Genomic DNA, 13426 nt, shown 5'->3' with positions numbered 1-13426 from the left:
GACCATGTTGGAGCAGGTCTAAATGCAGTTTAAGCTGTAGACCCTGAAGTCTGAGCACAGAATTTATCAAGGGCTGTGAGACCTTTGATAAATTAGGAGCACAATAGACAGGAGACGACCACATACGCTGGTCTATAAGCATACCCAGAATAGACTAGATTAAGAAATCTCCCCCAATATTTTTAAACGTTTAACTATTAAAAGTTACATTTTAATAAGGCACCTCAATCCTATATAGGGATCACTTTTTTCTATTTTCTAATCTCTTGCCGTGAGGTAATACCTAATTAAGGTTCATGTATAGCCCCTTACTTTATACATTCTATCTACAGTCATTACTGAAACCTAACCTAACTGAACCGGCAGCTCTAGTTCTGGTGACGATACGAAAGTCTAAGATTACCGGCTAGACAATCGATTTCTTTGCACATGATGAAAATTATAACCCCGCATCTTAGGCTCTGAATGTGCGGGGGGAATTGTTCACTGTCTTGTAATGTAAATATTCTTACTGTTACTTGTATAAAGATAGAACTGGAGAGCAAGACATTATCATATACTGCTCCTATATACAAGAAAATAACTACTATAATACTGCTCCTATATACAAGAATATAACTACTATAATACTGCTCCTATAGACAAGAATATAACTACTATAATACTGCTCCTATACAAGAATATAACTACTATAATACTGCTCCTATATACAAGAATATAACTACTATAATACTGCTCCTATATACAAGAATATAACTACTATAATACTGCTCCTATATACAAGAATATAACTACTATAATACTGCTCCTATAGACAAGAATATAACTACTATAATACTGCTCCTATATACAAGAATATAACTACTATAATACTGCCCCTATATACAAGAATATAACTACTATAATACTGTCTCCTATATACAAGATTATAACTACTATAATACTGCTCCTATATACAAGAATATAACTACTATAATACTGCTCCTATAGACAAGAATATAACTACTATAATACTGCTCCTATACAAGAATATAACTACTATAATACTGCTCCTATATACAAGAATATAACTACTATAATACTGCTCCTATATACAAGAATATAACTACTATAATACTGCTCCTATATACAAGAATATAACTACTATAATACTGCTCCTATAGACAAGAATATAACTACTATAATACTGCTCCTATATACAAGAATATAACTACTATAATACTGCCCCTATATACAAGAATATAACTACTATAATACTGTCTCCTATATACAAGATTATAACTACTATAATACTGCTCCTATATACAAGAATATAACTACTATAATACTGCCCCTATATACAAGAATATAACTACTATAATACTGTCTCCTATATACAAGATTATAACTACTATAATACTGCTCCTATATACAAGAATATAACTACTATAATACTGCTCCTATATACAAGAATATAACTACTATAATACTGCTCCTATATACAAGAATATATCTACTATAATACTGCTCCTATATACAAGAATATAACTACTATAATACTGCTCCTATATACAAGAATATAACTACTATAATACTGCTCCTATATACAAGAATATAACTACTATAATACTGCTCCTATATACAAGAATATATCTACTATAATACTGCTCCTATATACAAGAATATATCTACTATAATACTGCTCCTATATACAAGAATATAACTACTATAATATTGCTCCTATACACAAGAATATAACTACTATAATACTGCTCCTATATACAAGAATATAACTACTATAATACTGCTCCTATATACAAGAATATATCTACTATAATACTGCTCCTATATACAAGAATATAACTACTATAATACTGCTCCTATATACAAGAATATAACTACTATAATACTGCTCCTATATACAAGGATATAACTACTATAATACTGCTCCTATATACAAGAATATAACTACTATAATACTGCTCCTATATACAAGAATATAACTACTATAATACTGCCCCTATATACAAGAATATAACTACTATAATACTGCTCCTATATACAGGAATATAACTACTATAATACTGTTCCTATATACAAGAATATAACTTCTATAATACTGCTCCTATATACAAGAATCTATCTACTATAATACTGCTCCTATATACAAGAATATAACTACTATAATACTGCCACCTATATACAAGAATATAACTACTATAATACTGCTCCTATATACAAGAATATAACTACTATAATACTGCTCCTATATACAAGAATATAACTACTATAATACTGCTCCTATATACAAGAATATAACTACTATAATACTGCTCCTATATACAAGAATATAACTACTATAATACTGCTCCTATATACAAGAATATAACTACTATAATACTGCCTCCTATATACAAGAATATAACTACTATAATACTGCTCCTATAAACAAGAATATAACTACTATAATACTGCTCCTATATACAAGAATATAACTACTATAATACTGCTCCTATATACAAGAATATAACTACTATAATACTGCTCCTATATACAAGAATATATCTACTATAATACTGCTCCTATATACAAGAATATAACTACTATAATACTGCTCCTATATACAAGAATATAACTACTATAATACTGCTCCTATATACAAGAATATAACTACTATAATACTGCCCCTATATACAAGAATATAACTACTATAATACTGCTCCTATATACAAGAATATAACTACTATAATACTGCTCCTATATACAAGAATATAACTACTATAATACTGCTCTATATACAAGAATATAACTACTATAATACTGCTCCTATATACAAGAATATAACTACTATAATACTGCTCCTATATACAAGAATCTATCTACTATAATACTGCCTCCTATATACAAGAATATAACTACCATAATACTACTCCTATATACAAGAATATAACTACTATAATACTGCTCCTATATACAAGAATATAACTACTATAATACTGCTCCTATATACAATAATATGTCTACTATAATACTGCTCCTATATACAAGAATATATCTACTATAAAACTGCCTCCTATATACAAGAATATAACTACCATAATACTGCTCCTATATACAAGAATATAACTACTATTATACTGCTCCTATATACAAGAATATAACTACTATAATACTGCTCCCTATATACAAGAATATAACTACTATAATACTGCTCCTATATACAAGAATAGATCTACTATAATACTGCTCCTATATATAAGAATATAACTACTATAATACTGCTTCTATATGCATATATACTATATACTCCGTAAGAAGTGATCGACTGCCAATTCCTCCATCGGGGTTCACAGAAAGACCCCAAAGTATCTTACCTAACGTCTTACCCAATGTTCCACAATCCATTGAGCAGGAAGAAACAGTTCCTAGCAATAATGCCGCCTTTTTCAAGGGTCAATTTTGGATTCAGGGATATTCCCACTGCCACAGAACAGCCTTGTAAATGAGAACCATGTTAGGGCCAAAGCTGCCAGATGTTGGTGCCAAGCTCTGCTGGTCCTCAGAACCATGGGCTGGTGGGGACACCGAACCACCATTTACTGAGTAGGCTTCATATCTACCGATGTGGAGTACTATGTTATAGTTTACGCTCATACTCACTGTCTCAGGTCCCGTGCGGTATGATTCGCCACCCAAGAACATCTCTGAAGAGCGTTGATCACCGTGAGAAACTGGGAATTGGTAAATCTGGCAGGTAAATAAATGTGTTTTCAGTCAGACCTTCAGAGCAGAATTCCCTCCTTCCACCCCATCATGCATTTCTCTGTTAGTTGTACTTTATATAGTCATTGCTCAATAGATAAATACTGCTCTTTACTCTTTAAGACAGTGGATGGCCCCCCAGATGCTGCAAAACTTCAAATCCCAGCGAGCCCAGACAGCTGTTGGCTGTCCGGGCATGCTGGGAGTTGAAGTTTTTCAACATCTGGAGGGCCACAGTTTGAGACTAGATGTTGCTCCCTCAAGTGTCCCCCATTCTTCTCCCCAGGACCACTACCGGACCATCAGGGACTATTACCCAGTACCAGATCACCAAGAGACCCCAAATTACATCAGAACACAGACAAGACCCCCAAATTACATCAGACCACAGACCAGAACCTACAATTATATCAGACCACAGACCAGAACCCCAAATTACATCAGACAACAGACCAGACCTCCAAATTACATCAGACCACAGACCAGACCTCCAAATTACATCAGGCCACAGACCAGACCCCCAAATTATATCAGGCCACAGACCAGACCCCCTGATTATATCAGACCACATACCAGACCCCCAAATTATATCAGACCACACACCAGACCTCCAAATTACATCAGACCACAGACCAGACCCCCAAATTACATCAGACAACAGACCAGACCCTAAAATTACATGAGATCACAGACCAGACCTCCAAATTACATGAGACCACAGACCAGACCTCCAAATTATATCAGACCACAAACCAGACCCTAAAATTATATCAGACCATAGACCAGACCTCTAAATTACATCAGACCACAGACCAGACCTCTAAATTACATCAGACCCCCAAATTATATCAAACCACGGACCAGACCTCCAAATTACATCAGACCACACATTAGACCCCCAAATTACACCAGACAACAGACCAGACCCTAAAATGACATCAGACCACAGACCAGACCTCCAAATTACATCAGACCACAGACCAGACCTCCAAATTATATCAGACCACAAACCAGACCCTAAAATTATATCAGACCACAGACCAGACCTCTAAATCACATCAGACCACAGACTGCAACATCTGGAGAGACCAGTAGGACTATCACCCAGTACCACATCACCAAGAAATCTCAAACTACATCAGACCACAGACCCGTAATTACATCAGACCACAGACCAGACCTCCAAATTACATCAGACCACACACCAGACTCCCAAATTACATCAGACAACAGACTAGACCCTAAAATTACATCAGACCACAGACCAGACCTCCAAATTACATCAGACCACACACCAGACCCCCAAATGCATCAGACAACAGACCAGACCCTAAAATTACATCAGACCACAGACCAGACCCCCAAATTATATCAGACCACAGACCAGACTCCCAAATTACATCAGACCACAGACCAGACCTTCAACTTACATCAGACCACAGACCAGACCCCCAAATTACATCAGACTACAGACCAGACCCCCAAATTACATCACACCAACAGCTGTCTGGGCATGCTGGGAGTTGAAGTTTTGCAACATCTGGAGGGCCACAGTTTGAGACCAGATTTTGCTCCCTTACATGTCCCCATCCACTTCCCCAGGATCCCTACTGGACCATCAGGACACCAGTGGGACTTTTACCCAGATGACCAAGAAACCCTAACCATAAATCCCCAGATCTCTACAGTTTCCAGGTTCCATTTTTCCATCGACTGATAATTGGAAACTTTTGGAACGTTTTTTGTCATCCTTTATGTTCCTCTTCCACCATTGTTCCTTCCTATGCTCCTCTTCCACCATTGTCACTGGCCCAGTATTGTCCACCATCTTCCATTAGTGTCTGTCTCATTCAACTGTGTCTAAGAGGACTTCTTCTCTTCCAGACGCTTTTAAAGAGTCTAAGATTCCAATTTCAAGGGCATTGACCCTACTAGTCCCCCATGCTAGGACCAAGCCCACCACAGGATCCACATTCCCTAGTACTGGGATCCACCTATTTCCTAAGTAACCACCACTGAGCCATCATCACAGAAAGATTGAAAAGTACATATGGAGTTTGGTCTGGGGTCAATTTTTTTTTTTTGGGGGGGGGGGGGGGGGTGGTTAGTTACCCATTTAGGGTGTCTGGGGACTCAAGATTTAGGTAATCTGGTCTAAGGTATGAATTTATTTAGGGGCTGGAGTCTAGGGTCTAAATTAATTTTGTCATCTACTCAGGGGCCTCAATGAGTCTGATCTGGGGTCTGAGATAATTTCAGGGTTTAGTTTGGGGTCTGAATCAACTTAGGGGTTTAGTATGGGATCTGAATTGATTAAAAAAATTAGTCTGGGGTCTGAATTGATTTAAAAATGTAGTTTGGGGTCTGAATACATTAAGAGGTTTAGTCTGGGGACTGAATTAATTTAAAGGTTTAATCTGGAGTCTGAATAAATTAAGGTCTTAAGGGGTCTTCAGATTTAGGCGTATGGTCTGTAGTGTTGCTCGCGAATATTCGCAATATGAATTTTATTCACGAATATTCGCGAATATAGCACTATATATTCGTAATTAAGAATATTCGTTTTTTTTTGTTGTTTTTTTTTACAGTACACATCACAGTGATCATCCCTCTCTGCTTCCAGCTTGTGTGGTGTAAAGAAGGTTCTAATACTACTGTGTGAGACTGGTGTGTGCATTTTCGCATATGCAAATTTTCACTTATGCTAATTTTTTATATGCTAGTTTTCGCATATGCTAATTTTCGCATATGCAAAAACAAAACGCGAATATTACGAATATGCGAATTTAACGAAATATGGCGAATTCGAATATGGCCTATGCCGCTCAACACTAATGGTCTGAAGAATGAATTTAGTCTGGGGTCTGTCATGAACGGGGGGCAGGGAGAAGTGAGCCCTAAGGCTGTCCCTAAGACCACTCTTCCTGCCTACTTGTCCCTCTGCCCTAAATGACGGATCGACAACTTGGAACCGGTCCCTTCCTCGCGCTAAAGTGAATGTGCATCAAAGTCAAAAAAACAAATGGAACAGTACAAAGTCAGGGAACAAGTCAGGAACATCACAGGAATACAATAATAATAATATTTGGTCTGGGGTCTGAATTAATTTACAGGTTTAGTCTGGAGCCAGAATTATTTTACAGGTTTAGTCTGGAGCCAGAATTAATTTACAGGTTTAGTCTGGGGTCTTAATTAATTTAGGGGTTTAGTCTGGAGTCTGAAATTAATTAAGGGTTTAGTCTGGGGTCTTAATTTATTTAGGGATTTAATCTAGGGTTGAAATAGATTGAGGGGTTTAGTCTGGGATTAATTTAGGAGCTTAGCCTGTGGTATGAATTCATTAAGGTGTTTAGTCTTGGGTCGGAATAATGTGGTGGTTTAGTCTGGGGTCTGAATAATGTGGTGGTGTAGTCTGGGGTCTGAATTAATGCAGTGGTTTAGTCTGGGGTCTGAATTAATTTCTGGGTTTAGTCTGGGGTCTGAATTAATTTAGGGTTTGTATATTTGTGGGTCTGTGGTCTAATGTAATTTGGAGGTATGGTCTAAGGTCTGATGTAATTTGGAGGTCTGGTCTATGGTCTGATGTAATTTGGGGGTCTGATATATTTTGGGGATCTGTGGTCTGATGTAATTTTGAGGTCTGGTCTATGGTCTGATGTAATTTGGGGGTCTGATGTATTTTGGGGGTCTTTGAAGTAATTTGGAGGTCTGGTCTGTGGTCTGACGTAATTTGGAGGTCTGGTCTGTGGTCTGACGTAATTTGGAGGTCTGGTCTATGGTCTGATGTAATTTGGAGGTCTGGTCTGTGGTCTGATGTATTTTGGGGGTCTGTGGTCTGATGTAATTTGGCGGTCTGGTCTGTGGTCTGATGTAATTTGGAGGTCTGGTCTATGGTCTGACGTAATTTGGAGGTCTGGTCTATGGTCTGATGTAATTTGGAGGTCTGGTCTGTGGTCTGATGTATTTTGGGGGTCTGTGGTCTGATGTAATTTGGCGGTCTGGTCTGTGGTCTGATGTAATTTGGAGGTCTGGTCTGTAGTCTGATGTAATTTTAGGGTCTGATCTGTAGTCTGATATCATGTCCGTGTAGCTGCTGTAAAGCCTATCTCTTTGATGTTAGTAGAGTGAAGCAATATGGCTGCCCCCTTTATAATATTTAAACATTTATAAAAATAGAGACAGTATAGAATAAAAATAACACATTTCAGTGGCTCCTGTGTAAGTTACACATTTACTTAACCAATATGGATGAATAAAAATGTTAAAAGGCAATAAATGACAAAAATTAAGCATTTGAACTACTAAAACAGGACAGCAGTGAAGAAGCATTAAAAAGCTATAGAAAAATTTAAAATATGTAAAAAACAAATAAAAGCCGCAAAAATGGAGACAGAAAGACTCATTGCTAAAGAGAGTAAAACTAACCCCAAAATGTTCTTTAACTATATAAATAGCAAAAAGGCCAAAAATGAAAGTGTAGGCCCTTTAAAAAATGATGAGGAAGAAATTATAAACGGGGATCAGGAAAAAGCAAATATATTAAACAAATTCTTCTCCACTGTGTTCACCGAGGAAAATGAAATGCCAAGTGAAATACAGTGTGATAAGGTAAACTCCCCAGTACAGGTCACCTGTCTAACCCAGAAAGAAGTACAGGTCACCTGTCTAACCCAGGAAGAAGTACGGTGCCGCCTACAAAAAATTAAAACAGACAAATCACCAAGTCCAGATGGCATTCACCCCGTGTTCTAAAGGAATTAAGTAATGTAATAGGCAGACCCATATTTTTTATATTCAGGGACTCTATAGTGACAGGGACTGTTCCCCAGGACTGGCACATAGCAAATGTGGTGCCAATATTTAAAAAGGGGTCAAAAGGTGACCCCGGGAATTATAGACCTGTTAGTTTAACCTCGGTTGTATGTAAATTGTTTGAGAGTTTTCTTAGAGATGCTATTTTGGAGTATCTTGATAAAAATAAATGTATGATTCCATATCAGCATGGCTTTATGAGGGATCGGTCCGGTCACCTGATCAGCTTTTATGAGGAGGTGAGCTCCAGACTGGACCAGGGGGAATCGCTGGATGTTGTGTATCTGGATTTTTCCAAAGCATTTGATACGGTGTCACATAAAAGGTTGGTGCATAAAATGAGAAGGATTGGGCTGGGGGAGAATGTGTGTAAGTGGGTAAGTGACTGGCTCAATGATAGGAAACAGAGGGTGGTTATTAATGGTACTTATTCTGATTGGGTGACTGTTACTAGTGGGGACAACAGGGGTCAGTCTTGGGTCCTGTTCTGATTAGTATATGTATTATTGACCTTGTAGAGGGGTTGAATAGTAAAGTAGCAATATTTGCAGATGACACTAAACTCTGTAAAGGGGTAAACACAATATACTGTATATAGTAGATAACACAATAGAGGACTGTGCACTGTTACAAATGGATCTGGATAGGTTGGAGGTTTGGGCTGGGAAGTGGCAGATGATGTTCAACACTGATAAATGTAAGGTAATGCACACGGGGAGGAAAAATCCGGGCTGGGATTATGTATTAAATGGGAGAACACTTGGGAAGACTGACATGGAAAAGGACTTATAGGAGTCTTAGTTAATTGTAAATTTTGCTGTAGTGACCAGTGTCGGGCAGCTGCTGCCAAGGCTAATAAAATCATGGGGGACATCAATAGGGGCATAGATGCCCACGACAAGGAAATAATTCTACTGCTGTACAAATCACTAGTCAGACCACACAAAGAATATTGTGTACAGTACTGGTCAGACCACACATGGAATACTGTGTACAGTACTGGTCAGACCACACATAGAATACTGTGTACAGTACTGGTCAGACCACACATGGAATACTGTGTACAGTACTGGTCAGACCTCACATAGAATACTGTGCACAGTACTGGTCAGACCACACATGGAATACTGTGCACAGTACTGGTCAGACAACATAGAATACTGTGTACAGTACTGGTCAGATCACACATGGAATACTGTGTACAGTACTGGTCAGACCACACATAGAATACTGTGTACAGTACTGGTCAGACCACACATAGAATACTGTGCACAGTACTGGTCAGACCACACATAGAATACTGTGTACAGTACTGGTCAGACCACACATAGAATACTGTGTACAGTACTGGTCAGACCACAAATAGAATACTGTGCACAGTACTGGTCAGACCACACATAGAATACTGTGTACAGTATTGGTCAGATCACACATGGAATACTGTGTACAGTACTGGTCAGACCACACATAAAATACTGTGTACAGTACTGGTCAGACCACACATGGAATACTGTGTACAGTACTGGTCAGACCACGCATAGAATACTGTGCACAGTACTGGTCACCAGTGTACAAGAAAGATATAGTGGAGCTGGAGAGGGTTTAAAGACGGGAAACCAGGGTAATACGGGGAATGGGAGGACTACAGTACCCAGAAAGATTACCAGAATTAGGATTATTTAGTTTAGAAAAAAGAAGGCTTAGGGGCGACCTAATAACTATGTATAAATATATCAGGGGACAGTACAGAGATCTCTCCATGATAAATTTATACCCAGGACTGTATATATAACAAGGAGGTGACCTAATAATATATATAATATATCAGGGGACAGTACAGAGATCTCTCCATGATAAACTTATACCCAGGACTGTATATATAACAAGGAGGTGACCTAATAATATATATAATATATCAGGACAGTACAGAGATCTCTCCATGATCTATTTATACCCCGGACTGTATATATAACATGGAGGTGACCTAATAATATATATAATATATCAGGACAGTACAGAGATCTCTCCATGATCTATTTATACCCAGGACTGTATATATAACAAGGAGGTGACCTAATAATATGTCAGGATAGTACAGAGATCTCTCCATGATCTATTTATACCCAGGACTGTATATATAACAAGGAGGTGACCTAATAACATATATAATATATCAGGACAGTACAGAGATCTCTCCATGATCTATTTATACCCAGGACTGTATATATAACAAGGAGGTGACCTAATAATATATATAATATATCAGGACAGTACAGAGATCTCTCCATGATCTATTTATACCCAGGACTGTATATATAACAAGGAGGAGACCTAATAATATATATATATATATATATATATATATATATATATATATATATATATATATATAATATCAGGACAGTACAGAGATCTCTCCATGATCTATTTATACCCAGGACTTTATATATAAAAAGGAGGTGACCTAATAATATATATAATATATCAGGACAGTGCAGAGATTTCCCCATGATCTATTTATACACAGGACTGTATATATAGCAAGGAGGAGACATAATAATATATATATATATATATCAGGACAGTACAGAGATCTCTCCATGATCAATTTATACCCAGAACTGTATATATAACAAGGAGGTGACCTAATAATATATAGAATATATCAGGACAGTACAGAGATCTCTCCATGATCTATTTATACCCCGGACTGTATATATAACAAGGAGGAGACCTAATAATATATATATATATATATATATATATATATATATATATATATATATATGATATATCAGGACAGTACAGAGATCTCTCCATGATCTATTTATACCCCGGACTGTATATATAACAAGGAGGAGACCTAATAATATATGTATATAATATATCAGGAAAGTACAGAGATCTCTCCATGATCTATTTATACCCAGGACTGTATATATAACAATGATGTGACCTAATAATATATATATATATATAATATATCAAGACAGTACAGAGATCTCTCCATGATCTATTTATACCCAGGACTGTATATATAACAAGGAGGAGACCTAATAATATATATAATATATCAGGACAGTACAGAGATCTCTCCATGATCTATTTATACCCAGGACTGTATATATAACAAGGAGGTGACCTAATAATATATATAATATATCAGGACAGTACAGAGATCTCTCCATGATCTATTTATACCCAGGACTGTATATATAACAAGGAGGTGACCTAATAATATATATAATATATCAGGACAGTACAGAGATCTCTCCATTATCTATTTATACCCAGGACTGTATATATAACAAGGAGGAGACCTAATAATATATCTATATATATATATATATATATATATATATATATATATATGTACATATAATATATCAGGACAGTACAGAGATCTCTCCATGATCTATTTATACCCAGGACTGTATATATAACAAGGAGGTGACCTAATAATATATATAATATATCAGGACAGTACAGAGATCTCTCCATGATCTATTTATACTCAGGGCTGTATATATAACAAGGAGGAGACCTAATAATATATATAATATATCAGGACAGTACAGAGATATCTCCATGATCTATTTATACCCAGGACTGTAAATTTATAACAAGGAGGGGACCTAATAATATATATAATATATCAGGACAGTACAGAAATGTCTCCATGATCTATTTATACCCAGGACTGTATATATAATAAGGAGGTGACCTAATAATATATATAATATATCAGGACAGTACAGAGATCTCTCCATGAACAATTCATACCCAGGACTGTATATATAGCAAGGAGGAGACCTATTAATATATATATATATATATATATATATATCAGGACAGTACAGAGATCTCTCCATGATCTATTTATAACCAGAACTGTATATATAACAAGGAGGTGACCTAATAATATATATAATATATCAGGACAGTACAGAGATCTCTCCATGATCTATTTATACCCCGGACTGTATATATAACAAGGAGGAGACCTAATAATTTATATAATATATCAGGACAGTACAGAGATCTCTCCATGATCTATTTATACCCAGGACTGTATATATAACAAGGAGGTGACCTAATAATATATACATATATATATATATATATATATATATATATATATATATATATATATATAATATCAGGACAGTACAGAGATCTCTCCATGATCTATTTATACCCAGGACTGCATATATAACAAGGAGGTGACCTAATAATATATATATATATAATATATCAGGACAGTACAGAGATCTCTCCATGATCTATTTATACCCAGGATTGTATATATAACAAGGAGGTGACCTAATAATATATATAATATATCAGGACAGTACAGAGATCTCTCCATGATCTATTTATACCCAGGACTGTATATATAACAAGGATGTGACCTAATAATATATATATAATATATCAGGACAGTACAGAGATCTCTCCATGATCTATTTATACCCAGGACTGTATATATAACAAGGAGGTGACCTAATAATATATATAATATATCAGGACCGTACAGAGATCTCTCCATGATCTATTTATACCCAGGACTGTATATATAACAAGGAGGTGACCTAATAATATATATAATATATCAGGACAGTACAGAGATCTCTCCATGATCTATTTATACCCAGGACTGTATATATAACAAGGAGGTGACCTAATAATATATATAATATATCAGTACAGTACAGAGATCTCTCCATGATCTATTTATACCCAGGACTGTATATATAACAAGGAGGTGACCTAATAATATATATAATATATCAGGACAGTACAGAGATCTCTCCATGATCTATTTATACCCAGGACTGTATATATAACAAGGAGGTGACCTAATGATATATAT

Source organism: Hyla sarda, chromosome 4 (genome assembly GCF_029499605.1).
Source record: "Hyla sarda isolate aHylSar1 chromosome 4, aHylSar1.hap1, whole genome shotgun sequence".
NCBI lineage: Eukaryota > Metazoa > Chordata > Amphibia > Anura > Hylidae > Hyla > Hyla sarda.
This window is presented reverse-complemented; position numbering follows the sequence as displayed.